The 27,185-nt window shown below is 42.0% G+C and overlaps 1 non-coding gene across 1 annotated transcript; it reads left to right on the top strand.

Annotated features, from left to right (window-relative positions):
• The first annotated feature begins 20,510 nt into the window (after window positions 1–20,510).
• Window positions 20,511–20,585, top strand: Trnas-cga (transfer RNA serine (anticodon CGA)). The gene has a single exon. It is a non-coding gene; the product is annotated as a tRNA-Ser (tRNA).
• Window positions 20,586–27,185: the final 6,600 nt, after the last annotated feature.

Here is a 27,185-nt window from a genome sequence, read left to right as displayed (position 1 = left end):
CGCCAGTGACTAATATAAGTTTTTATTGCTCTATTGCAATTTCGGCCTTGGGCCATTATCATTTTATGATGTTTGAATACGTGTGCTCGCACTGTCTAACAACGTCACGAGTGTATTCAACAGTACTGACAACGACATACATATGTATCAGCTTACATTACGTTGACATGGCTTAAAGCCATAATATCAGCATTTGATAATGGCCTATGGCCGAAATTGCAATAGTGCAATAAAAACTTATAACAGTCACTACCGTAAAGATGATGTCCTTCAAAAAATACATCTACATGGATACTCTGCAAATTACATTTAAGTGCCTGGCAGAGGCTTCATCGAACCACCTTCACAATTCTCAATTGTTCCAGTCTCGTATGCCTCTCGAAAAGAACGAACACCTTTATCTTTCCGTACGACCTCTGATTTCTCTTGTTTTATCGTGGTGATTGTTTCTCCCTAATTAGGTCGGCGTCAACAAAACATCTTCAAATTCGGAGAAGAAAGTTAGTGATTGGAATTTCGTGAGAAGATTCCGTCGCAAAGAAAAATGCCTTTCTTTTAATAATGCCCAGCCCAAATCCTGTATCATTTCAGTGAAACTCTCTCCCATATTTCGCGATAATACAAAAAGTGCTGCCCTTCTTTGAACTTTTTCGATGTACTCCGTCAGTCGTATCTGGTAAGGATCCCAGACCGCCCAGCAGTATTCTTAAAGAGGACGGACAAGCGTAGTGTAGGGAATCTCCTTAGTAGATCGGCTACATTTTCTAAGTCTCCTGCCAATAAAACGCATAGACTAGGAACAGCAAAGGGCTTATAACACTACCATGGGGAACGCCAGACATCACTTCTGTTTTACTCGATGACTTTCCGTCAATTATTACCAACTGTGGCCTCTCTGACAGGAAGTCACAAATCCAGTCACATCTGAGACGATATTCCATATGCACGCAATTTCACTACAAGCCGCTTGCATGGTGCAGTGTCGAAAGCCTTCCGGAAATCCCTTGTCAATAACACTCAACACTCCATGCGAATATAGAGCTAGTTGTGTTTCACAAGAACGATGTTTTCTAAACCCATGTTGACTGTGTGTCAATATACCGTTTTCTTCGAATACAACACATGTTCCAAAGTCCTGCTTTATATCGACGTTAACGATACGGGAATGTAATTAAGTGGATTGTTCTTACTAACTTTCTTGAATATTGCTGTGACCTGTGCTGCTTCCCAGTCTTTGGGTACGGATCTTTCGTCTATCGAAAGGTTGTACAAGATTGTTAAGTATGGAGCTAATTCATCAGCATACTCTGAAGGAACCTAATTGGTGTACGGAAGACTTGCATTTATTAAGTGAATTAAGTTGCTTCACTATTTAAAGGATATTTACTTCTACGTTACTCACGTTGCCAGCTGTTCTTGATTCGAACTCTGGAATATTTACTTAGTCTTCTTTTGTGAAGGCATTTCGGAAGGCTGTGTTTAGTAACTCTGCTTTGGCACCAATGGTATCTCCATTGCTACCGCGCAGAGAACGCATTGATTGTTTCTTGCCTCTAGCATACGACACATACAACCAGAATCTCCTTGGATTTTCTGCCAGGTTTCGAGATAAAGTATCGCTGTGGAAACTATAATAAGCATCGCACATTTAATTCCGCATTTAATTTCGAGCTCCTCTAAAAGATGGCCAATCTTGGGGATTTTGGGTCTGTTTAAATTTGGCACGTTTGTTTCGTTGTTTCTGCAATAGTGTTCTGACCAGTTTTGTGTACCAAAGAGGATCAGCTCCGTCGTTTGTTAATTTATTTGGTATAAATCTCTCAATTCCAGCCGATACTATTTCTTTGAATTGAAGCCACATATGGTCAATTCTTATATTATTGATTTAGAAGGAGTGGAGATTGTCTCTCAGGAAAACGTCAAGTGAATTTTCATCTGCTTTATTGGAGTAGGTATTCTTTTCGTTTATGTTTGGAGGATTTGGGGATTACAATATTAAATCTCGCTACGACAACCCTGTGTTCACTAATCCCTGTATCCGTTTTGATGCTCGTTATTAACTCAGGATTAATTTTTGCTAAGAGGTCAAGTGTGTCTTCACAACAGTTTAGTATTCACGTGGGATCATGAACTAACTGCTCGAAATAATTTTCGGGGAATGCGTTTAGCATAATTTCAGATGACGTTCTGTGCGTACCTCCGGAATTAAACACTTATTTTAGCCAACGTATCGAGGATAAATTGAAGTCACTACTAACTATATTTGTATGAGTCAGGTACGTCTTTGAAATCAAACTCAAGTTTCCTTTGAACTTTTCAGCACCTGTATCATCTGAAGTGGGAGGTCGGTAAAAGGATCCAATTATTCTTCTTACTGCATCAAACACGCCACCCTCAACCGTGTTTAGCCTATCCCTTCGGAACACCGTTAGGTTCTCCACAAAGGTTTCGGCTGAGCTTATTTCCGGCTTAAACCAGCCTTCAGTGCCTATAACGATTTGAGCATCAGTGCTTTTTATTAGCGCTTTGACCTCTGGTACTTTGTCAACACAGCTACGACAATTTGCAACTGTTATACCTATGATTCCTGTGTTCGACCTGCACATTTTGAGACTGAAGCCATTCTTGTGTTTTCCCGAGACCCTCTAAGCTAAAAAAAAAACGCCCAGTCCACGCCATACAGCCCTTGCTACCCGTGTATCCGCCTCCTGCGTATAGTGGACACCTGACCTCGTCAGCGGAACCCGAAACCCAACCACCCTTAGGCGCAGTGTTCACGATCGCAGAACCGTCTGAGCCTCTGATTCAGACCGTCCACTCAGTTCTGTACCAGACTAAAGGCCGAAATACTAAATGTCTTTTTCCAAAGCTGTTTCACAGAGGAAAACTGCACTGTAGTTCCCTCTCTAGATTGTCGCACAGATGACAAAATGGTAGATATCGAAACAGACGACAGCGGGATAGAGAAACAATTGAAATCGCTCAAAAGAGGAAAGGCCGCCGTACCTGATGGGATACCAGTTCGATTTTACACAGAGTACGAGAAAGAACTTTCCCCCTTCTTGCAGCGGTGTACCGTAGGTCTCTAGAAGAGCGTAGCGTTCCAAATGATTGGAAAATGGCACAGGGTATCCCCGTTTTTAAGAAGGGACGTCCAACAGATGTGCAGAACTATAGACCTATGTCTCTAGCGTCGATCAGTTGTAGAATTTTGGAACACGTATTATGTTCGAGTATAATGACTATTCTGGAGACTAGAAATCTACTCTGTAGGAATCAGCATGGGTTTCGAAAAAGACGATCGTGTGAAACCTAGATCAAGCTATTTGTCCATGAGACTCAGAGGCCCATAGACACGGGTTCCCAGTTAGATGCCGTGTTTCTTGACTTCCGCAAAGCGTTCGATACAGTTCCCCACAGTCGTCTAATGAACAAAGAGCATATGGACTATCAGACCAATTGTGTGATTCGATTGAAGAGTTCCTAGATAACAGAACGCAGCATGTCATTCTCAATGGAGAGAAGTCTTCCGATGTAAGAGTGATTTCAGGTGTGCCGTAGGGGAGTGTCGTACGACGGTTGCTACTCGCATTATGTATAAGTGACCTTGTGGACAACATCGGAAGTTCACTGAGGCTTTCTGCGGATGACGCTGTGGTATAGCGAGAGGTTGTAACAATGGAAAATTATACTGAAATGCAGGAGCCTCTGCAACTAATTGACGCATGGTGCGGGGAATGGCAATTGAATCGCAATGTAGACAAGTGTAATGTGCTGCGAATACATAGAAAGAAAGATCTTTTATCATTTAGCTACAATATTGCAGGTCAGCAACTGGAAGCAGTTAATTCCATAAATTATCTTGGAGTAGGCATTAGGAGTGATTTAAAATGGAATGATCACATTAAGTTGATCGTCGGCAAAGCAGATGCCAAACTGAGGATCATCGGAGGAATCCTAAGGAAATGCAATCCGAAAACAAAGGAAGTAGGTTACAGTACACTTGCTCGCCCCCTGCTTGAATATTGCTCACCAGTGTGCGATCCGTACCAGATAGGGTTGATAGAAGAGATAGAGAAGATCCAACGGAGAGCAGTGCGCTTCGTTACAGGATCGTTTAGTAATCTGGCTCAGCGGCAGTATCAGCCACAGACAGCACCTAGAACCTGTTTGTCAGACTAACAGGGAAGGCCTTTTGTGCGGCCACCTGGGAAGTCTTTCGCTGTCTTTTATGCCCCGGGGTGACCTCCCACTCGACCACAGGTGAGGGGGTCAACCACAGTGCGAGCAGTAACTGTACTGAGCACCGGTAAGGACCGATCGGAGTGATGCCCATCCACGGTAGCCTCAAGTTGTGTAACCGAAGCCATCACAGCCTGAAGCTGAGAGCGAAGTTTCACGAACTCGGCTAACATCCGCAAACAACTATCACAGTCCCTGTACATGCTAAAGACTGCGGAAAACGGACTATAGGTACGTGCTGAACAATTCTACTGACGGAAATGCAGGAACTGTGTCTAGTAAATTAGATTAATACGCAGAGATTCCGAAACATAACTGCTGAAGCAACAAGGTGAAACTAAATAATTCGCCCCTGATTAGGATCTTGTAATATGTCATAAAATCGGTTTACTTTGCGACGCAAACGAAAACGAGAGAACTGTGGGTATTAGATATTAAATTAACACAGAAAAACTCAAAAACTAAGCTGTTAAAGCACACAGATGATATTATAAAATTCCCTCCTGGTTAGGAAGTCGTAAAAGTCACAATATGGGTTACTTCCCGGTTCCTGCTTGTGTCTCGGCCGGCTACTGCTGCCTGGCTGACTAGCTGACTAACGCCAACAAGCGGTCGACCACAACTGCGGAAGTGTTTCCGGTGCAGGATTTTGGGGACGAACAGAACTCTCAATTCTGTCACATAAATGATAGACGGGATTTATGTCGGGCGATCTGGGTGGCCAAATCGTCCACTGAAACTGTCCAAAATTTTCTTCATACTAACTGCGAACAATTGTGCCCCGACAACATTGCGCATTGTCATCAATAATAATTCCATCCTTGTTTGGGAGCACGAAGTCCATGAATGGCTGCAAATGGTCTCCAAGCAGTCACAGATGGCCAGGACCCACCAGCCCACACTATTATGGAGTTACAACCAGCTTGCACAGTGCTTTGTTGACACCTTGGGTGCATGGGTTTTTGGGCTATGTTCCATACTCGAAACCTATCATCTCTTACCACCTGAAATCGGTTGTTTGCCAGTCGTCTAGGATGCAGCCGATATGGTAAAGAGCGTAGCAGAGACGCTGCAGGCGATATTGTGCTGTTAACAAAGGCACTCGATTAGGATATCTATTGCCAAAGCCCATTAACGCCAAATTTCGCTGCACATTCCTAACGTATATGTTAATAGCACGTCCCACATCGATTTATGTGCTTATTTCACGCAGTCAGCACTTACAACTCTACGAAAAAGCAGCACCTATCGGTCGTCAGGTCAGGTGAGAGGTAATGCCTGAAATTTGGTGTTCTTGCCACACTCATGACCCTGTGACTGTCGGAATACTGAATTCCTTAACGAATTCCGAAATTTAATGTGCTATGTCCAACTATCATTCTGCGCCAAAAGTGTGTTAAATCCCGTCGTGCGGGCGTAATCACTTTGGAAACATTTTCGCATAAATCGACTGAGTACAAACGATAGCTCCGCCAGTTTACTCACACTTTATACCTTGTATACACCATGCTTTTGCTATTTGTATATGTTTGTATCGTTATCCCATGACTTTGGCACCTCAATGTACATCTGACGACAGAATACTGGAATATTAATGACTGCATAGTATCTGGAATTTACCGTCCACAGTGGCCGAAACTTGAATGACCCAATAAATCTAGCTGCAATGAAAACATAGATCACACTGAAACTCACTGAAAGAACTCTATTAAAATGCAACTCATCCACGAAAATTAGTTGCCAAGAAAACCTCCACTTTACGCATTACTGGATATTTCCCCTCTGTCTGAGACTATTCCCAGGTGGAAAATCTATCTAAGGTTGATTGCTAGACAAGAGCAATGCTTCTGTCATGGAATCGTTTAGGAAGCACTACACTGTTAAGAAATTTTCATCGAAATCCGGTGGCAGACCATAGAAGGCAGGTGTTTTACCTCTCAAAGAGGGTTGTTTTTGAATTAGGATAGCGTTTGTTTCGAGAAGAGAAAACGCGATACTTCCTCAAATGTACATCTCTCGAAACAACCAAGAGGAGAAATTCGTAGGATTTGCACCTGAAGCAAAGATTAACCATCATCATTGTAACCTCTCTCCTTACACGATTGGTGACAGGGACAATTACAGGAAGGACGGTCCAAGCCATGCCAGAATCCATACGTTCTAAGATAGCTCGGGTGTTATAGGTATATACGTACAACAAAATAAGTTTTGTATCAACCCGGTTCCCAGAACTCCTGAAGATAGACATTGACTGTGAATATTGTATCACAGACACAGTTTCTTTGAATGTTCAGAGATGTCACTAAACCGGGTCAAAGATGTAAACAACTATGCATGAGAAGTGTATTACACGGGTCCGACGGAGGGGGTCCGGCAGCCGATCAGTTCTAGTCATTCCATAAGGAAAGAGGTACTTGGTTCGTGTTGTCTGTAGTTCAACCATGGCTAGACGGTCAGTACAGGGAATACAAGGGATGTGTCCAGCAGTCTCGGAATGAACCATAGCGATGTTGTCCGGACATGGAGGAGATACAGAGAGACAAGAGCTGTCAATGATGTGCCTCGCTCAGGCCGCCCATGGGCTACTAATGCAGTGGATGACCGCTACCTAGGGATTATGGCTCGGAGAAATCCTGACACCAACGCCACCATGTTGAATAATGCTTTTTGTGCAGCCACATGACGTCGTGCAGCGACTCAAACCGTGAGCAATAGGCTGCATTATGCGCAACTTCACTCCCGACGTCCATGGCGAGGTCCATCTTTGCAACCACGACACCATGCAGGGCGCTACATGGGCCCAACAACATGCCGAATGGTGCGCTCAGGATTGGCATCACGTTCTCTTCACCGATGAGTGTCGTATATGCCTTTAACCAGACAATTGTCGGTGACATGTTTGGATGCAACCCGGTGAGGCTGAACGCCTTAGATACACTGTCCAGCGAGTGCAGCAAGTTGGAGGTCCCCTGCTGTTTCGGGGTGGCACTATGTGGGGCCACCGTACGCCGCTGGTGATCATGGAAGGCGCCGTGACGGCTGTACGATACGTGAATGCCGGCAGCATATTGGCGAGGCATTCATCTTCAAGGAAGACAATTCGCGCCCCCTCCTGCACACCTTGTGACTGACTTCCTTCAGGGTAACGACATCGCTCGACTAGAATGGCGTGTTAACCAGGCATGAACCCTTTCAAACATGCCTGGGATAGATTGAAAAGGGCTGTTTTATGGATGACGTGACCCACCAACCACTCTCAGGGATCTAAGCTGAATCGCCGTTGACGAGTGGGACATTCTGGACCAACAGTGCCTTGATGAACTTGTGGATAGTATGTCACGACGAATACAGACATTCATCAGTGCAAGAGGACGTGCTACTGGGTATTAGAAGTACCGGTGTGTTCACCAATCTGAACCATTACCTCTGAAGGTCTAGCTGTATGGTGGTACATCGTGCAGTGTGTGCTTTTCATGAGCAATAAAAAGGAATGAAATGATGTTTATGTTGAATTGTATTCCAATTTTCTGTACAGATTCCGGAACTCTGGGAACCTAGGTGATAAAAAACTTTTTTTGATGTGTATACTTTCAAACCTACGTGCTGATTCTTCAGGAGCCTAAGCTCTATGTTGTAAAGTGAGAGACCAGAAATAACGGGAAGCTTTGTCCGATTGAAAGACATGCCGTGCAAGAGCCTTGTACGGATTATGGAACGAGTGAAGACACACTACCTGAACTGCCTGCTATAAACAAATATTCAGTGTACATAGCAGCACATCGTGAGTTCTCCGACTCTGAACGTGGGACGATAATATGTGCAAGGCTCATGGATCACAAGGTATCTGAGATCACACAATAATCCGATTTCCGAGGTCACTCGTGTTTGGGATGGATCTTCAGTGTCGTAAGACTTTGTTTCCACATGCGTAATCGATCAGACTGGAGTGCTACAATAGTTCAGCGGAAATACGACACAAAGTTTCCGCAAAGCCATAGAGGCATTGTCGGTCTGTCTCAGAGATTATTTGAGGATTAGGCATGAGATACCAACATCTAACTGCACAGTACAAAACCTCAGCAGCCAGGGAACGATTCGTGACCCTACGCTGACATCTCAAAACAGAGCTCAACCATTAGGCCGGCCGTCAAACAACGTCTCTGACTCGTGGAACAGTGCGGAATGTGGCATGCTTTCATGAACCAAGACTCTGAGCTGAAGGACGCGTGAGAACGTGGCGCATAATATATAAAGCTATGACATTTACGCGTAAGCGAAGTGTTTTAGAGCAGGAGGTGACTTACAAATGGTCTAGAGTTTGTTCACATGGTGTCAATTAGGCCCAACTGTACAACTAGAATCACTTGGCCATTCTTGAAATTCGTCTGTCTTTGGAGTAACCAGACGGAAAGGGCGAGCTTCAACTGGACAATGTGACATGTCACCGCTCTTCGGTTGCATGCTGATTGATTTCTGAACACTCCGGTGAATTCAGCATCATTTCCTGACCCTACAGCTCAACTGCTCTTAACCCAAAGAGGCAGTTTTGGGATAATATCGATACCGCAACGAAGCTATCGTCAACTACAATAATTGTGGAGAGCATTATAAGATGTCTCGAACCATGTGTCTCCAGAACGATTGTGACACGTCTTAGAAATAATCCCTCCACTATTTACTGCAGTTTTTTATTTTCGTTTATTTGTTTATTTAATCTGGTATGAATACGGCCAACAGGCCCTCTCTTGCATCGGACCAGTGTTTCACACATTCAGTACCTTTTTTACATCATAGTTACCTCATAAATAATAATTTTAATGTGACACCAACCATTAAAATTACATGAGTGTCTGAAGTGGCAGTGCGAATAAATTACACTGATTACGAACTAATAAAGCAAGTACTGACAGTTTTGTCCTACTGTTGCTAATAGTGACAGTAGTAATAATGTTAATAATAATGACAACAATGATGACATTAATAACCGTAACGATAGTAGCAGGTATAAGAAAAATTTATAGGCGTAAGATATAGATGCTTTCTGGATATAGCGAGTTCTGGGGAAAGGAAATTTGGGGAGACTACATCGGCTAAGAATGAGGAAGAGAAGGGGAGATAATGCCGTGTGGCTAGGGCCTCCCGTCGGGTAGACCGTTCGCCTGGTGCAAGTCTTTCGAGTTGACGCCACTTCGGCAACTTGCGTATCGATGGGGATGAAATGATAATGATAAGGACAACACAACACCCAGTCCCTGAGCGGAGAAAATCTGCGACCCAGCCGGGAATCGAACCCGGGCCGTTAAGTATGACAAGCCGTGGTGCTGACCACTCACCTACCAGGTGCGGACGACGAGGAATGTACAAGGGTAACGAACGTGTACGGGGACAATGGTAATCCGTATCGCTGCCTTAGCAAGTATGTCACTAATTGTCTTCTAAAGCTGGAGATGTTATTCATTTCTCTAATATAGTGCGGAATGCTATTGCGGAGGCGGGTTCCTGCAGAGAAAATGGCTGAACGATGGAGTTGGACAGAAAGGATTTTGCTGTAATGGGAGCGGGTATTTCTGCATTGTCGTCCAGACAAGAGCATTATGGTCGAGTCGAGTTATGAGGAACAGTGTTCATTGGTAAGACAGTAGAGAAGACATAGGATATGAAAATCTTGTCGAAGTGGCCGTGCGGTTAAAGGCACTGCAGTCTGGAACCGCAAGACCGCTACGGTCGCAGGTTCGAATCCTGCCTCGGGCATGGATGTTTGTGATGACCTTAGGTTAGTTAGGTTTAACTAGTTCTAAGTTCTAGGGGACTAATGACCTCAGCAGTTGAGTCCCATAGTGCTCAGAGCCATATTTTTGAAAATCTTGTCTTGACAGCCAGGATAGCTAAGCATATGGTAACGAGAAGTGATCGCAGAATCGAAAATCACTAATATACGGGATACAGGCATTCACAACTAGTTCCAGGCGTCGTGAGCTTTCCTGACAAAGGCCTTGCAGGATAACGTCGCTGTAATCAGTAATTGGAAATATGAGTGTTTGTACAAGTTTATCTTTCCGTTGTAAAAGGAAGAGTTTTTTTATAATTTTATAGAACATGGAGAGATGCTCACGCCTTCTTGCACACTGCAGTTACATTTGTCAAAATCTATCATTAGTTCAAATGGCTCTGAGCACTATTGGACTTAACTTCCAAGGTCATCAATCCTCTAGAACGTAGAACTACTTAAACATAACTAACCTAAGGACATCACACACATCCATGCCCGAGGCAGGATTTGAACCTGCGACCGTAGCGGTCACGCGGCTCCAGATTGTAGCGCCTAGAACCGCACGGCCAGCCCGGCCGGCTTCTATCATTAGTCCTAGATTCTTTGCTGAAGGAGAGAAGTTGATAATTGTCCTGTTTAGGGTTAAATTTAGACGATAGAGATTCGCGACATTTTGAGCTAATGAATCTAGAATGTCTAACAAGTACCCTACATTCCCCACCAATATCGATAGCGCAATGGGGTCCTCTTGAGATTCTTGATAGATGCCTTAAGGTTTATTAGTTCTGAATTTAGATACACTTGGAGATCATGAGAGTAGACGTGATATTTACTATAGGACAAAGCTAGTGACACATCAGTTTCGTACAATGAAAAGAGTATAGAACACAATATTTTGATAGAATCGATTCGATAATATCACATCCAGTTGCTTTCCCAGTCATTAGGTTTTGATAAATGCGTTTCTCTATGATTAGACACCAGTGTCGCTTACTGTCTCAAAGTCGACAACCTTTGGCGCTGCTCACTGCCGGTAGGCGATTCTAGTGCTGCCGCTGAGAGAGAGCGCAGTGCCAAATTATGCATGGCTGGCATTTGACTTCCGTCGCCGCGCTACTGTCGCCTAATGGAGGGGACAGAGGCCCTGCAGCCGGTATCTGAGGGATTAAGAGACCTCGTGGCCGGTCTTCCCCACCACTCCCCCCCCCCTCCGCCTCCACACCTCTCGTTAATGATTCATAACGGAGATCGCCGGCCGACGATCTTGCGGCGATGAATTATGTGCGCCCGGCCGGCGAAGTGCTGATGCATTATGCAGCGCCGCGCCAACCGGCGAGAGCCAGCCGGCTACACTGACGCCTCCGACGCCGCCGACGCTCTGATTCGGCGCCCGGCGTTCGTGGGGCCGCGGCGCGCTCGTGCGGATGTCCAGTCGCCGTCTCCGGGGAGTCGCTTATTCCCGGCCGAGCCGCCGCTACATCTAAGACGAGCGGCAACCACGTCGGGGCTCAGGCGCTCCAGCTGAAAATTTCATAATATTCTCCCGCCGGGAGGCGGAAATGGCTTGCTGAGTCCTCTCACGATACGGCTGGCATTAACGTGCGTCATCAGTTTCAACCCGGCCTTACATCGGGTGCTAAGGTAAACATGTATCCAATGGCTGTACTACATATAGGACATTTGCATTTTCGTGAAGCTGCAATACAACCAACAGCTCTCTCTCTCTCTCTCTCTCTCTCTTTGTTTTTGGCAACCCGCGCCTAATTCTTTTCTTGCGCCAACTTCATCTCACTTCGAATCCACGTCCCCAATTGAGGGCCAGTTTTGCAAAACTCGCGCCAAAACATCACAAAATACTTCTGATCCAGAAAAATAAGTCTTACCATTGGTCTGTCTGTAAGTTATTGCTCGTGCATCCATCATTTTGAGAGGCAAGGTAGACTTTACTATTTCCTTATATATCCGTTAGAGCCAGTTTCTCCACGCACAAGCAGCTTTCCTAACTTCTCTAAAATAATTCTCAGGATTTATAATTATAAAATATTTTAGGTCAAGGTGCAGTTAAGAGGAGGTGGGTTACAATAGATTTTTGTTTATAAAGGATTCGATGGTGTAATATTGTTAATGATGGTGGATTTGATAGTAATTTAATTTATTTAATTTAACTGATATTGGCTCTGAGGTGTGTACACATGGCCCATCGCTCTCATTATTGATTATTCTTGGTTCAAATGGCTCTGAGCACTATGGGACTTAACATCTTAGGTCATCAGTCCCCTAGAACATAGAACTACTTAAACCTAACTAACCTAAGGACATCACACACATCCATACCCGAGGCAGGACTCGAATCTGCGACCGTAGCAGTCCCGCGGTTGCGGACTGAAGCGCCTAGAACCGCACGGCCACCTCGGCCGGCATTGATTATTCTGTTTGAATTATTTTAAGGTAGCTTCAATTTAGATGAGATAAGTCGTAACATTGTAGATGTACTGGAAAGTGCATTTAGGAAGTGTTTCAAGATATAACTTACTAGTAAGGTATTTCACTTGCAATGAAAATTTTTCTGTGCAAATCAGGAGTTGTGATTATTTATTTTATTATGTTGATTTTCTGATTTTTTGTTTATTTAATTATTTAATGTAAATAATTCTTCATTAGTTTGAAACTATTCCCAAGGGGATATGATTTCTTCTTTCTTCCGATAACCATTCTCAGCTCTACCGAATACACAATCCGGTGGCATGAAATAATTACTGCGAATAGGAATACAGTGGGTAAGCTCAGAGAACACTTTAGCGTCTTCTATAAAATGTGCCAGCATACAGAGCAGTAGAGAATTCTTATTCTGGTTGGTGTACGAGTCGGAAAAATACTTAAGTTTCTGTCTTCTCTCTTACCAATATCTCTAGTCCTCTCTTCCAAATAATGTAGGAGAAAATGTTGTACCGATGATGCTATTTCACTTGAGTCTCTTTCATCTTTTGTTTCGTTCCAAGTATACTGCAAAATGTTATTCGTACCTTGGTTTGGTTTATATGTCACCAGAGACAGGTTACAGAACCATATTTGTCATGTGTAAAAGAGGATCTGTTCCTGATGGTGAGGAACTTCTTTGCATGAGCTTTATGCAAGCATAGGTGCGTTTTACAGACTTCCTGGTATTCTTCGGTTTCTGTAACCTTTATTTTCAGTTCGAGCACTTTGCATGTTGAACAAGTGCTACTGTGAAGATTACCAAAGAAAAGATTAAAATTTTTATAGAACACTGTTTTAAATTATGACATAGGACAGCTTTTGTTGCCTGTTTGTCTTTGTTCTCTGCAAAAGTTTTCCCACATTACATTTTATGTTGGAGGCAAAACTGACCTACATATTTTCCTTTTACTATAGTAATTCTTTCTACACTTACACTCAAAAATTTGCTCTTTTCGCTTGCTGGGTCGCAGCTATGTCGGCTTGAGTTGCACTTCAGCTACTCCTTCGTTCTTGTAGTGCTGTGTCATGTTCCTGATAGTGGCGAGCAATCCGGGCTAAGCAATCCTCCGATACACTTGTTATTTTTTAAATATAGCAGCGCGAACTGGTACTTGGGATCCATCACGAGCCTTTATCTTATGCTTGATAGGAATAGATTTAGAAGCCTTAGTATCAGTGGGACCTACAATATATCTACATGGGGCTAAGATACCCATGCACGACAAAAGGAATGCATCTTGCTTACCTTCACCTGCTGAAGAATGTACTAAATTACTGAAATATGATGTCAGCATAAGAGAGATTGCCTGAATGACATCTTTCCCTCCGTGGTTGCTTATCTCACTTCTTTCAGCATGCTAGTAGTCAATATCAGGTGCAGCTGTGAATATCGAGACCCTTCTCCTTTGGAGATGTTAGACTGCTTCGTTCCTCTCATTTTGCGCCCTCCAGCGTTTCACTCACCACCATTTTCCATGTTCACTATGTAACACAAATCTAGTCTTCCATATTTAACTTCGACCAAATGGCAGTAACTATCAACCAACTCTCATAATATCTATCGTACTTTAAAACTGCCCGCGGGAGCTGGACACCAGGCGCGGAGGCTAATGGGAGCTCCCATCAACCACATCTCCGACCGCCAGCTTAGTTGGCGTGCAAGTAATATCCGCTGCCATCTACCGCCACGAATTGCGGTTAATCCAGGAGGGTCATAACACAGCCAGAAAAAGTGCATTTCCTGACAGAACATTAAACAAGTTACGAGAAAACCCAGCAATACCTCCAACATCTTTCGCGAGCTAAGTAGTATTAAGGGAGTTTCAAAAGACCCTCCCATGCACGTGAGACGAGTTTTGCGAGAACGGGCTGTAATCTCTGTGTTACAGGTGCCGAATAATGCAACTTTTGCTAAAGGCGGCTTCATGGGTTTGCAGAGAAAACTGAATAGGGTATGTTAAGAAAAATAATTTTTTATAAAATGCACAAAGCGAGACTTGCGAAAGCGGTCCTCAATTATTTGTTGAATGCATTCCAGTCTCTGTCTTTCTCCACAGATTTCAGTTTTTACCCTCTACGGCTCCCTCCAAAGCCATGGAGGTTGTTCCTTGATGTCTTAACTCGTGTCATGTCATCCCGTCCATTCTTCCTTTCAGTGTTTTCCATATACTGCTTTCCTCTCCGACTCTCCGAAGATCTTCCTCATTCCTTACCTTATCAGTCCACCTAATTTTCAACGTTCCTCTGTAAAATGACAACTCAAATGCTTCGATTCGCTTCTGTTCCGGTTGTACCACTGTTAATGTTTCACTATTCTCCAATGCTGTGTTCCAAATCTATATTATCATAAATTTCTTCCTGACATTAAGGGCTATGTCCTCCTTGCTCCGTCCATCACGGATTATTTTGCTGCCTAGGTAGTAGAATTCCTTAACTTCATATAATGAGTAGCAATCAATCGTGATATTAACTTTCTCGCTCTTTTCATTTCTGCTACATCTCATTACTTTCTTCGTTCTTCGTTTTACTCTCAGTTCATGTTCTGTATTCATTAGACCATTGCATTCAAAATATCCTGTATTTTTTCTTCACTCTCACTGAGGATAGCTACGTCATCAGTGTTACTGATTTGTATTTCTTTTCTTCTTCTTCTTCTTCTTCCTTTCTTCGGAGGATGAAGCCTGTTTCCTTCAGTTCCCCTCGTCTACCTGTGGGTGTCGCTCCATCTCATCCTTGCAGGACCAACCGTTCTTTTACCAGCTGGCGATTTATCTCTTAAAAATGTTCACAATCTTCTCTTCATCCATCCTCTCTATGTGACCATTCTATTCATATTTTCTTTTATATACCCACTCATTACTGGATGCCACTTGACGTCCTTATCTAATGCCTTCACTTCTCTCTGTCTCTGGATCTTCCCCGTATAACTCCACAGAGTTTTCATTTCTGTTGTTTAAAAAGGCTTTTTGTTTTTCATTATTTCCTGTCTTGTCTCAGCTATGTATGTCATGACCGCTCTCACTACTATTTTGTACATCATCGCCTTTCCATCTTTTGCTATATGCCAGTTTTTTTTCCAAATAGTGTCATTTAAACATTCAGCACTTTGGTTTGCTTTAGCTGGTAGTTCTCTAACTTTCTATTCCACATTTCCACTGCTGGACAGTTCATTACGAAGGTATTTAAATGCCATTACTTGCTTTGCATCTAATTCGTTCCACAGATGTGGCCGCACATTTTATTTTTTCAGTGGATATGACCATAATTTGGTTTTGGCTGCCACCTAATTCGTTCCACAGATGTGTCCACGCATTTGAGTTTTTGAGTGGATATGACCATATTCGGGTTTTTGCCTGTCACCTCAAATATATGTAAAAGTTTCTGCAGGTTATATTCACTGTTTGCCAACAGCACTACACCGTCCACATAACAAATGATTTTTATTTCTTCGTCCCTCACTCTGTTACCACCACCAGCCAATACCTCCTTTATTACCCCGTTCACGACCATATTAAAATGTAGCGGACTCAAAGTCACCTTGTCGAGTACCACTATTAGCTGCTATGGAGGTAATTAAGCTAGAACAGATTTCTGCCTAGATTTACTTGTTGGAAAAAGGTCTTCAGCTGTTTTTATTAAACGGGATGGAGTCCCCATATAGTAGAGTACGTTCAAAACATCTTTTAACTGTATGCCATCGAAATCCTTCCGTAAATCAATAAAACAAAGACAATCTGTCTAAGAATGAATACTGCATCTGTCTAAAGCCATATTCCTCCACTGCGAAGAATGTATTGCTTTTCATTTTATTTCTTATTGAAGCCAGCAATTTCTTATGGCCACTCTAAAAGTTAATGTGACGTTTATTTATTACGTACAAGCAGTTGTGCTTAGGTGTAGCGCTAGTATTCAATACAAGATACCATGGAGCTGCAGAAATGTAGTTTCTTTTATTGCCGTAGTTAAACTGATTGCAGGTATCAGCCGGCCAGTGTGGCCGAGCGGTTCTAGGCGCTTCAGTCCGGAACCGCGCGACCGCTACGGTCGCAGGTTCGAAACCTGCCTCGGGCATGGATGTGTGTGATGTCCTTAGGTTAGTTAGGTTTAAGTAGTTCTAAGATCTAGGGGACTGATGACCTCAAATGTTAAGTCCCATAGTGCTCAGAGTCATTTTTTTGCAGGTATCCGTCACAAAATTTCCTCTAAAACGATTAAAATCCTTCCTATTTCAGAACACCACTTGGAGGAAAACAATAATATGCTCATTACGTTATACGTAGATCATTCTTCTAGATGACTGTCATTAGTTTGCGAAAAAAAGGAGCCTGCTCGGTTTATTTCTATTGGAAAGGTTCGGCTTCTACCATCACAACGCAGTTTTGGGCTGATATGCTGTTCTCTTATCGCTGAACAGGAGTCAGGCCTCGGCAAAGACATGTTTGTGTCAGACATTCAGTGTTTTCAATAATGTTCAATAATGTCGTGACCAAATGTAGAGAGACGTCCCTACAGTATTTTAAGTGCCCATATCGAGACCAGCACAATAGATATGGAATGGAAATGAAGTCCGACGCTCCTTGGCAGACCGCAGGGGAACGCCGCGGAAGACTCACACCACTGTGGTAGGCAAGGTCCTAGTTGCCTTCCTCCGACCGTAATGGGGATGAATGATGATAATGAAGACGACACTACCAAACGCAGTCGTCTCGGGGCAGGTGAAAATCCCTGATCCCGCTGGGAATCGAACCCGGGGTCCCATGCCCGGGCAGCGAGAATGCTACCGCGAGACCACGAGCTGCCGACATAAAACATATAAAAAGAATTATTTCACTATGATTAATGGTGATGCTGATTTTGAGTAAACAGTCAGTATTATAGCCCATAGACATGTCTTGGGTGAAGGCTGCATCAAAGCATGCTAAGAATTATGGCCGGGACACGGCCATTGCTCTGCTAACACAGTCCAAACACATATTAAATTATTAAATGAGAAAAGGCTGGGTCATAATTATGGAACTACAGTTGCTGGCTGCAGTACTACACCACGCCTGCACTGGTAACACAGCGATAGTTTCCTGAAACAGGACGCAGCATGTACGTGAATTAGAACCAGCTGGTGAAGATCATTGTGGCTTCGGTCTCAGGCAGGCCACAGCAGCCAGTCAAGGGCCCTATGTAATTTTGTACTTGATCTGGGCAGTAATCTAGTGTAGCATTCTGCGACAGAGCAGTCTGCTGTAGTGATGGACTGGTCTGCAATATTCTGTACCACAAAACAAGGGTTCATAGCTTGCTACGTGATGGAAACCCATCTCCTGTCTCGATACATCCGGCCAGGCTGTTCAGTAGTTCAGTCGGTAGCTTCATTCCAGCAGCGTCGTCTATTCGTCTAGTGACGTCTCTGTTCAAGTCATCAACTGGATGTGCTGCCAAGCAGCTACTGCCTGATAGAGCAACTATATCAACTCCGACAAACCGCTGGTCTAGAAGTCGCCAGCTCTCCTGGATGATTGTGCTTTCTTAAAAGGTCCTGTGGAGGTTAAGCCTCTCATAAGATTCCAGGTAACGTTTGAGAGTTCTGCCATACGCCTTGGGCTGTGGGCTGCGAACGTCAGTCCATCTGTAAGCTCAGTGGGCTGCGGAGCGAAAAACCATGATGATGTCGAGGCGCAGCTTTAACACGCTCACTCGCTGTTGCTAGCAACTGTCAGCACCTGCACCGCCGTTGTCGACTTGCTGTATGGGAAACTTCGAACAATAGAGCTTATTTAATTGTGCAAGTATTTCTGACTGCACGTTTGCCACGATACACAAAAATCACTTCATCATAGCCTCTTCCAAACATCATTCTGAGAGCAGAAGTGGCCGTTCGACGACTTCGATGTCAAGGTAGTGGTCAGATCAAACATTACACAATTCATGTATCGTCGGCAACGAGATCAGTAGAAGTGCTGTCGCCATTCTTAATGCTCTCTAGTGGCAGGATGAGTATCCTACATCTTCTCGTGGGTTCTTTCCCACCTTTATTGCCTGTTTTACGTCTTTCCTCTTCCCACTGTCCTGTCGATACCTTCTTATTTTGTACAGAGGAAGTTGTGGTCCTAGGAAAGTAACCAAAGGACGAACCAGTGAATCTGGTTGCGTCCTCACTGTGTAACCTAATTAATCATGTTGCTGCATGTACGGTGCAACATAATATATTATGCTGGACGTGTCGACAAAGGGGGCATTACGCCAGGCAAGGAGTATGTGCCTAAGATCTGAGAAACCATTGGTATTGGGAAGTTCAGATAAACGTACATATTAGGCGAGTGACTGCAATGCAACTGTTTGTAACCAAGTTAATGCCATATTAATGACAGTGAAACTACCATTCAGCTTACTATGTGGATATGATGGTGAAAGTAGTTAACTTGCGCGTCGTTTATGAGATGAATTGATACTGTTCATTACACAGCGCAAGTATTTAGCTAAATCTGGTAAAAGTATCGGGAACAAAATTTTTCTCTTGTGATTGGGAATACAGTGAACTTGTTATTTTCTGTTTATGAAGCAACAAGGCTTACAATTTTCATGCAAAAAGAGTATTATTTAACAATTTCTCGAAGTACAGGTATACAGCCTCCATGTGTTGTTTACATTGTGGAACTATTTTAAGCAATGTCGGCAGGCAGTTTTATTCCTCCAATGCCCCATTCATATAAATTACATTATTGGCGAGCGTTAGCCTTAGTCCATTTTCAAATATCTGTAACATAATACCAAAAGTACGGTAAATAGGTAAGACACATTAGCAAACAACTCTACGCTTGAATGTAACATGTGTTTTTTAAATTACTTACATGATATTGGAGATGTGTGTGTTACATTTAAAAAACCTGTTTCGTGTTATGTGGTAAGAAACACGTTCCCATACACAGCCTTGCGAACATGTCCTTAATTCTTATTACATTTCTTATATAAAGGACGTTGACAGTACCTTTTATAACGATTTTAGGAGTTGTGGTACTGAAATCGAGAGGTGTTCGCAACCGTTTGATGATGATTTAACATTTCTTTATTTCTTAAAACAAATTAAACGCAAGTTCTCTAGCAGGAGCTGTGACCCCCATCATATCTTTGTACTTTATTATTAATTAGGAAAACAAGCCACAGTCATTAACATAGCATCAAGGAACGCTCTTAAATGTTGGCCAACTACGACACATAAATTTAAAAATATTCTAATAATATACAAATAGTTTTACTCCAATAATATTATTAAAAATATATAACATTTAGCCAAGACTGTACCCATGGAATATGGAGTGATCACAGCCGAACAAGAAACGAACTCATGAAGCGATGAACCTTAGCATGTGGGAGAGCAGTTTATACTCTAAATCACCAAGACATGTTTTCAACTGCACAAAAATCTTTCTTAAAAACATTGCAAAGCATTCGTTATTGCTGCACTGATACTATCAGCCCTTACTTAAGTTTTTAAACAATTTTTTGTTATATGGCATAGCTAAAAATAGCCTCTATCCTTGTTTTCATTACACAGCCCATAACGTGGGCACAGTGATGACTCTCGACACTGGAGTAAAACGTTCCTTATATACGTTTAAATTTCTATGTAACAGCGATCTGTGAACTATTAAAATTATTTAAAATACTGTCACAATTGTTCACAGTACTGTCACTTGCCAAAATCTTTTAGGTTCTGTATTACAGAAAAAATATAATTGTCATTATAGTAATATTTGTCTTTGATGTGGTCTCACGCGTCGTTTTTCAGAGGAGTGTATTGAAATTAAACAATTTCGTTATTCCCAGAATGAGATTTTCACTCTGCAGCGGAGACAGAAGCTCTCCTGCGAACCTTGCAGAACTAGCACTCCTGAAAGGAAGGATATTGCGGAGACATGGCTTAGCCACAGCCTGGGGGATGTTTCCAGAATGAGAGATTCTGTAAAGTTCGGAAGGTAGGAGACGAGGTACTGGCAGAAGTGAAGCTGTGAGGACGGGGCGTGAGTCGTGCTTGGGTAGCTCAGTTGGTAGAGCACTTGCCCGCGAAAGGCAAAGGTCCCGAGTTCGAGTCTCGGCCCGGCACACAGTTTTAATCTGCCAGGAAGTTTCAATTTCGTTATTAGTAAAACTACATGATTACTGCCGTGCAGAGATACCATACTACTCTGCCACCTCAGACTAGAGTACTTGATGATAACATCAGTCCCTCTTGTTATCCAGTTGACATGGAACATAAAATACGACTAAAATTGTATACAAGTCTTCTATTTCCGAAGTCTGTCGCCCATTTAACATATGTATTGGCTACATTATGAGGTGCTTATATATCACAACCTCTTCAAAGTCATCTCTGGCTTTTCCCTTATCTGCCTTGAGTAAAATGTTTAATGTTTTGTATGTCTAATGTGAGTGGCTGCTTTGACGCATATTCATTACAAATATTGAAGGAGCAGACAGACTTGCGAAATAATTTTAGTCACTTTAAATCGCATCTTTGTGTTCTATATCGATTAGGTAACAAGAGTGATTGATCTTACCGCCATGGAATCTGGTAAGTTGTGCAGAGCAGTACCGTGTCTCTGCATAGAAGTAATTTCGTAAGTTTGTGAACATGGGGAATTATTAATTTTAATACACTGTTTTAAGAAAATGAAAGAGTGGGACAACTTCAGAGAAGATTATTACGAGAATGACTGTTGCTTTTATAGTACCGAATATAAATGATTTTAGTAACTGACACTATGTAAAACAAGTTTAATAGTATTAGAAATAATATCACAGTTCACAGATCGGTTTGACATAGGGCTTTCAACAAATTTATGGTACGTATTATTAAAGAGGCGAGTGACAGGAATGTGCCGTTTCATGGTTTGTGTGTTGACAACGAGAGTAGAATGTATTTTCAGCAATGGCACACAAAACAGAAAACCATTTTTACATAGTTGAAATAAGACCTCCTAGCATCAGTGCAACAACGAATGTTGTATAATTAAAGTCCATGAGGTAAGAAATTTAATATAACAAACGACATGCACGGGAGAACGTGATTACGTGACTGCAGCTCTCGTCATACGCCTGCAGCTCCCTCTGGTGATGGCTTACTCTCTGCAGAATGGTAGTTAAGCGAATGAGCAAAGACCAGTAAGCTAGCTGTCAGTAGGCTTTTGCCTACACGAGCTATTCTGAAGGTTTATAAGCTGACTGATACGCGCAAGACTACATTTGAAACATTCCACATCTGCATTTATGAAAGCGTGCCTGTCTCCAATCAGTTTTCTAAATGTGACGCACACAGCACAAACACCAAGTAAGTAATTCAAATAACAGTTGTCATATGCAAGCATAATGTTGTTTAATAATGTGTCTTGTTTATCTGCTGTATTTTTGCTATTATTTTTCAGACCTCTGAAAATGGCCTAAGGCCGAAACTGGCCAGTAATGTGATTTATAAGCTTGGTGCATTAAAGGGGTAACACTGACAGCCTATAGTGGTAGAAAATGGTTCCATAATTGAGATGATATTTATAAGTTTTGTAAAAGTGATTAAAGTGATTGTTTAATTTAGACTCAGCAGCTTTTTATTATGTTTTGGAAGGGCATTAATTTGTTCTACCTTTCGTGTAATACATAAATGTTCGTGTTATTGCTTTAGTATGTAGGATATGTTTCTTGTTGGTTGAGGAAGAGTTAGGATTTGCTTGCACTTCTTCAGGTTTTAGCAGGAAGATGTCTGTAGTGCAGGTACTATTCGTGACTAATAGGCTTAACGGAAACTGTATTTGGGAGTAAATTGGAGTGTAATACTTGTTGGAAATTCAACATATCTCGGTAGAAACTGTGGACTTTATGAAATTTCAGAACCCCCCCCCCCCCCTCCGCATCTCACCACTCCACCTATCCCCATCGCCCTTGAGTGACATAAGGGAAGCCTAGACTTACAGCGGTAATAGAGGAGCCGTGTCCAAACAATTAATGTGTGATAATTATGATGAAAAAAGGAAATATTATTCAGTTGCTTTATTCTATGACTTTGGAAAACGTACGTGACCTAATGTATCCTGTGTGATACAGGTTGTGAAGTGAGTTAAGGTATTGTGAGGGAATAGTGAATGTATTGAGGTCAACGTTTTTAATGAAAATTTTTCGGGAAACTTCTTCCTCTCTCATTTATATAGTGATAATTAATCACTTTTCGCCTTTTTTGGCGTGTTATAATTTTCGGCTGTAACCTAGGTTTTGGTGATTGTAAACGATAGTGAGGAGTTTGTGAGCTATATTCTTTGTTGATTGGGTTTGTGAGCTATTATTGGGGAATTTTGAGGAGAAATTTTTGTTTGTAAGCTGATCTGGACTGACACAATCTTTTTAACTAAGTGCATTTTTGAGTTTTTTTTAGTTTGTAGCCTGTTTCTTTGGTGATATTAATATCCAGTACATAATGAAAGAAACTACTGTTAGTCAGAGAGAATGCAGAAGGTCACGTATCGAAAAACTGGAAAACGTGAGGTATCTCGAGTCATTGAACACTCTGATGTTTTATCTGTGTTGCTACTCAAGACAGTGATACTGCATTGAGTAACCATTCAGTTAGCATGTCTAGCAATCGAGGAGAATGTGACCTAGCCAGTGATGTTGATATTGTGAAGGAGGTAACCAGTAAGATCATCATGAATGAGAGTGAGGTTCGATCTTGTTTAGCTGTGACATGTACGTCTCCAAATGGTTCTGGTATATCAACAGATCTGTCCACTATTTCTATAGCTTTCCCTTTTCTGGTTGAACATAAGAACTTCAAACAATTCCTAAGCTTTCCTTTGAATGAAAGGTTTCGTAATTCATTAGTATCAGCTTTATGTGAAACGTTGGAGGCTAGTAACGAAACACAATTTGGAAATCTAGGTAGTAATACGAAAGAATTGGGAGGTGATGTGAGGGGCTTAGTGAGGAAAACGGAAGGTAGTGAGAAGGAACGTGATGAGAAGATAAAGGAGAGGACAGAAGCAGGTGGAACGACTTAACTGACAAAATAGTGGCTAATGTTACCACATGGTTTAGACCAAATATGTGGATCTGTTAGTGGGGCGTCTGCAGGGAGATTAACCAAACTGTTACGGTAGGATGCATGTGCCTCTGGAGGAGGCAGATTCAGTTCAAGAAGATGAGGTAGATCCTATGTCTCATCATGACAGGAGGAAAATCCATCGCTGTCATAAGAAGTTTCAGAGAGAGAATGTATGTTGTGAGCACATATCTGACTCTGATTCCTTTAAAATTTTTTCAAGTATTTAGTAGTTCTATAAATGACAATATTCCTTGTCCTTAGTTGGAATAATATCATTTTTCATATTCGTGGTCAGTTGGTCACAGGACTCAATCAGTGTATGGTTACTTGGAAGATGAAGCTGCCATATGGATTCACACATAGAAATTCTGAGACTTATAGGGAGTTTAGACTCTTTAGATTTAGGTAATTGTTAAATATAAATATTTTGGCTATGACACGGCTGTGTGCAACCTTGGTAGCGCGATACCCAAGCACAAGCTGCATTTGAAAGTTTAAAGCTGGCCTTTTTGTGAGCACTTCTTCCATCACACTAATGATTTTTATCTAAGTTCAGACAATTCTAATATGGTTCTGAATATCAAGTGATAGAGTAATGAAGTGTCACGCCATTGGTTTTACGAGCCAGATGTTCACGATGTCTGACTGCAATAATTTAATCTAGAATGCTAAGGCTCTAGCTGTTGCATTTAGTTTCATGAATTACTTGTTTGGCAGCATGAGGAAAGGTATTGGTAAGTGCAAAGCTGACACTCTTTCGATATCTCAAGCAATGAGTTGTGTGACAGAGGCTTAAACCGAAGACAAGAATTTTAAGGCCATGTTCTTAGGTGAAGAAGCACTTACAAATATTACTAAGAAGCAACAGAGGGATTCAGAATGCAGAGAGGTAAAGGTGAACTGGGCAGACAGAGCAAACATTACAATTACACATTCTTTTTAAGGATGACACTTTGTTTAAGAAGAGAAGTGGCAGAAGACTCAGTGGTTTGTTTATATTCCTGACGAATTAGTCAGTACAGCATATATATTTAACGTAAGCACATTTTGTTGCAAGTAAGTGTTTTCGTAAGTTTCATGATACATGTAGCTTTGTAAGTAAGTAGGAATATGTTTGTAAGATTTTTGACTCGTGTGATGTCTGTAAAAAGGTGAATATGCCAACAGTAACACATCATGTACCTTTATTTTCGATTATTTCCTCAAGACTCAAAGAATGTGCAACCAGTGATGTATGTGGACTTCTCTCGAAATGTACTGAAAGTTACTTTTATGTTTTGGTTGATTTTGAATTGATTTCGGAGTTACTTTAGTTTCGTTCATATTTCGAGTCTTTTTCTGTACAAAAATGACCACGTTTGCAAAGTAATTTCTGATAATGATCCACAACGCGGGTCAGTAGTTTGAGGACACAGTTCGCATAGTAAAAAATGCAAATGATCTAATTCTCATCTTGCCAACCTCTCAATATGTCGTGAAGGCACTTGGCAGTTGGTGTAGGCCGTGTTGTCAATGATGCCAAAGATCTTGGAATTCGTATTAGCTCGTAACTGAGGAAGCTGTGCTATGAATTGTGGCACATTTGTCTTTTTGACGCTGATTGGGCTTGATCACATTGGTGGTCAAGCTTGAGACAGACCATACCAGACACAATAAATGTTCCTTGAGCCAACATGGGACAGGTAACTACTGTGAAGCAGGAGGAGAGGGGAATTATTCAGTGAGTGGATCACTACTAGCAGCTTTGATGGCGAGGACCGCCTTCTGAAGAGGTGAAACGCGAAACGTGTGGGGAGGACGCAAGGCAACATGGTGGACAGATAAGTGTTAGCTGTCAACATGGGCATCAAAGCAGCTGGGTCAGTGGGCGTTGCCGGGCTTCATGACTCCAAGGAATGCAGCACAGGCAGGAGTAAAGATCTGGTTGCTTTGTCGTGTTTTCTGGCATTACAGAAGAGTTTATCTTTCTTTTGATAAGTGCTGGCTGTAGAGCATACAAGTAATATGCGAGTGTTCTACTTCAGTTGATTATTAATTATGTGGTGACACACAGGAGGCCACTGATGGACCTAGTGTATTCAACTAAAGGACTGCAAACCGAATGAGGTGTGCGTAGCGAAAATGAAATTGTCATTGCTTTTGAAAAAGTCGTTGGTTTACTACTCCGATATTCTTTGTGCTCTGGAATATTTAGATCGTTGGCCTCAATGTCAATTTTGTCTTGTTTTTTCCTGTTTAGTGTAAAGTAGGATGTTGGGATTGGTTGGGTATTTTCGAAGTTGGTTTTGGGTTGAGATCTGTTTCTGAGAGTCTCGAATGGTATCAGAGTGTACTGTTATTTATCTGTCTTAATTCATGCCCTTGTGTGCAGCCTGAATGAACTCAGAGTGTATGATTTATTGACATCTGTCTAATGCATAATACATTACTGTGTTGCTACATTGTATATTCCTTTTTGTGCCTCTTATTGTCCCATTGACATATTCTTTTGGGGCAAGTTATTTAAACCAGCTTTATTCGTATTAGCTTGAGAAATACAATTTCTTAAGAACGCGGTTGCTTTGGTCACTGCTTATTTTGTGTGCACTCTGGTTTGTTATACCTATCAAATAATTGACGACTATATTGAAGGGTACCGTAGAGAGTACACGTTGAGCTGCAAACAGTCACAACAAAGGACTAATATGCATTTGAGCTTTTAACCAAAATGCCTGCATGTAAAGTGAACCCACACACATTCACACAGACATGACCACTGTCTTTGGCTGTTGATACTCGACTGCATACAGCACTTACACTTAAAGGGAGAAGCAATCTGTGGTCATTAGTCCAGCCTGAATTCTCAATAGTTCGATCAATAAACTGGACTACATTTAATGAAGAAATTACGTCCAGGAACCACTCTCAATAGTTCCTGAGTCACTTTGGTAGCAGAGTGTGGTTGCGAATTGTGTTCCCATGGCGTTAATCGTAATTATTACCATTACAATTCTGTGTCCTTGCGCTTTTATGTTGTGTTAAATTACAGATGCTGCCTGATTAGAAGGTATGAGTTGGCATATGAGAGGGCCAGTCACGGGCAGGTCCATGCAGGTATGGTGTCAAAGTTCAGCAGACAGCTCTGCTATGTGATGAGAGAGTTACTGTGGTTAACATTAAAGGACCAGCATGACCTGCGAATTGAGTTTACTACCATTTAGTTAGGTCTGATTGAGGCAAAGTAAGCTGTTAAATTTTTTTGACGGTGAGATGACCTTCCATTCACAGTTAAAATTGTTTCAGTCTACGATGAGTCATTACACAAACAGGCTCAGTGCTCTGATATTATGCAAAGACAAAAATAAAGTATAAAAACATTTCAATTTCAGTGCTGTACAGATAAAATTCAGGGTGAGATAATGACAGCTAAAGCGCCGAGAGGTAGCAGGTTGAATCTAATAGGATGCAGAATGGAGACAGCAATTTGGTGAGGGCAATAGTGGCCTCAGGAGCTGAGACAGGACAGTTGGGTAAACAATTCACAAGGTTATCGCATGCTCTGTTAGATATGAAGAAGGTACGAGAGTTGTTCACTGATTCGATTGTGGAAATAGTGCAGATTTTATTTTACTTGATGTTGAA

The sequence above is a fragment of the Schistocerca serialis genome, chromosome 5, assembly GCF_023864345.2.
Source record: "Schistocerca serialis cubense isolate TAMUIC-IGC-003099 chromosome 5, iqSchSeri2.2, whole genome shotgun sequence".
Taxonomy (NCBI): Eukaryota; Metazoa; Arthropoda; class Insecta; order Orthoptera; family Acrididae; genus Schistocerca; species Schistocerca serialis.
Note: the sequence above shows the minus strand (reverse complement) of the source record. Positions and strands in the feature narration are given on the sequence as shown.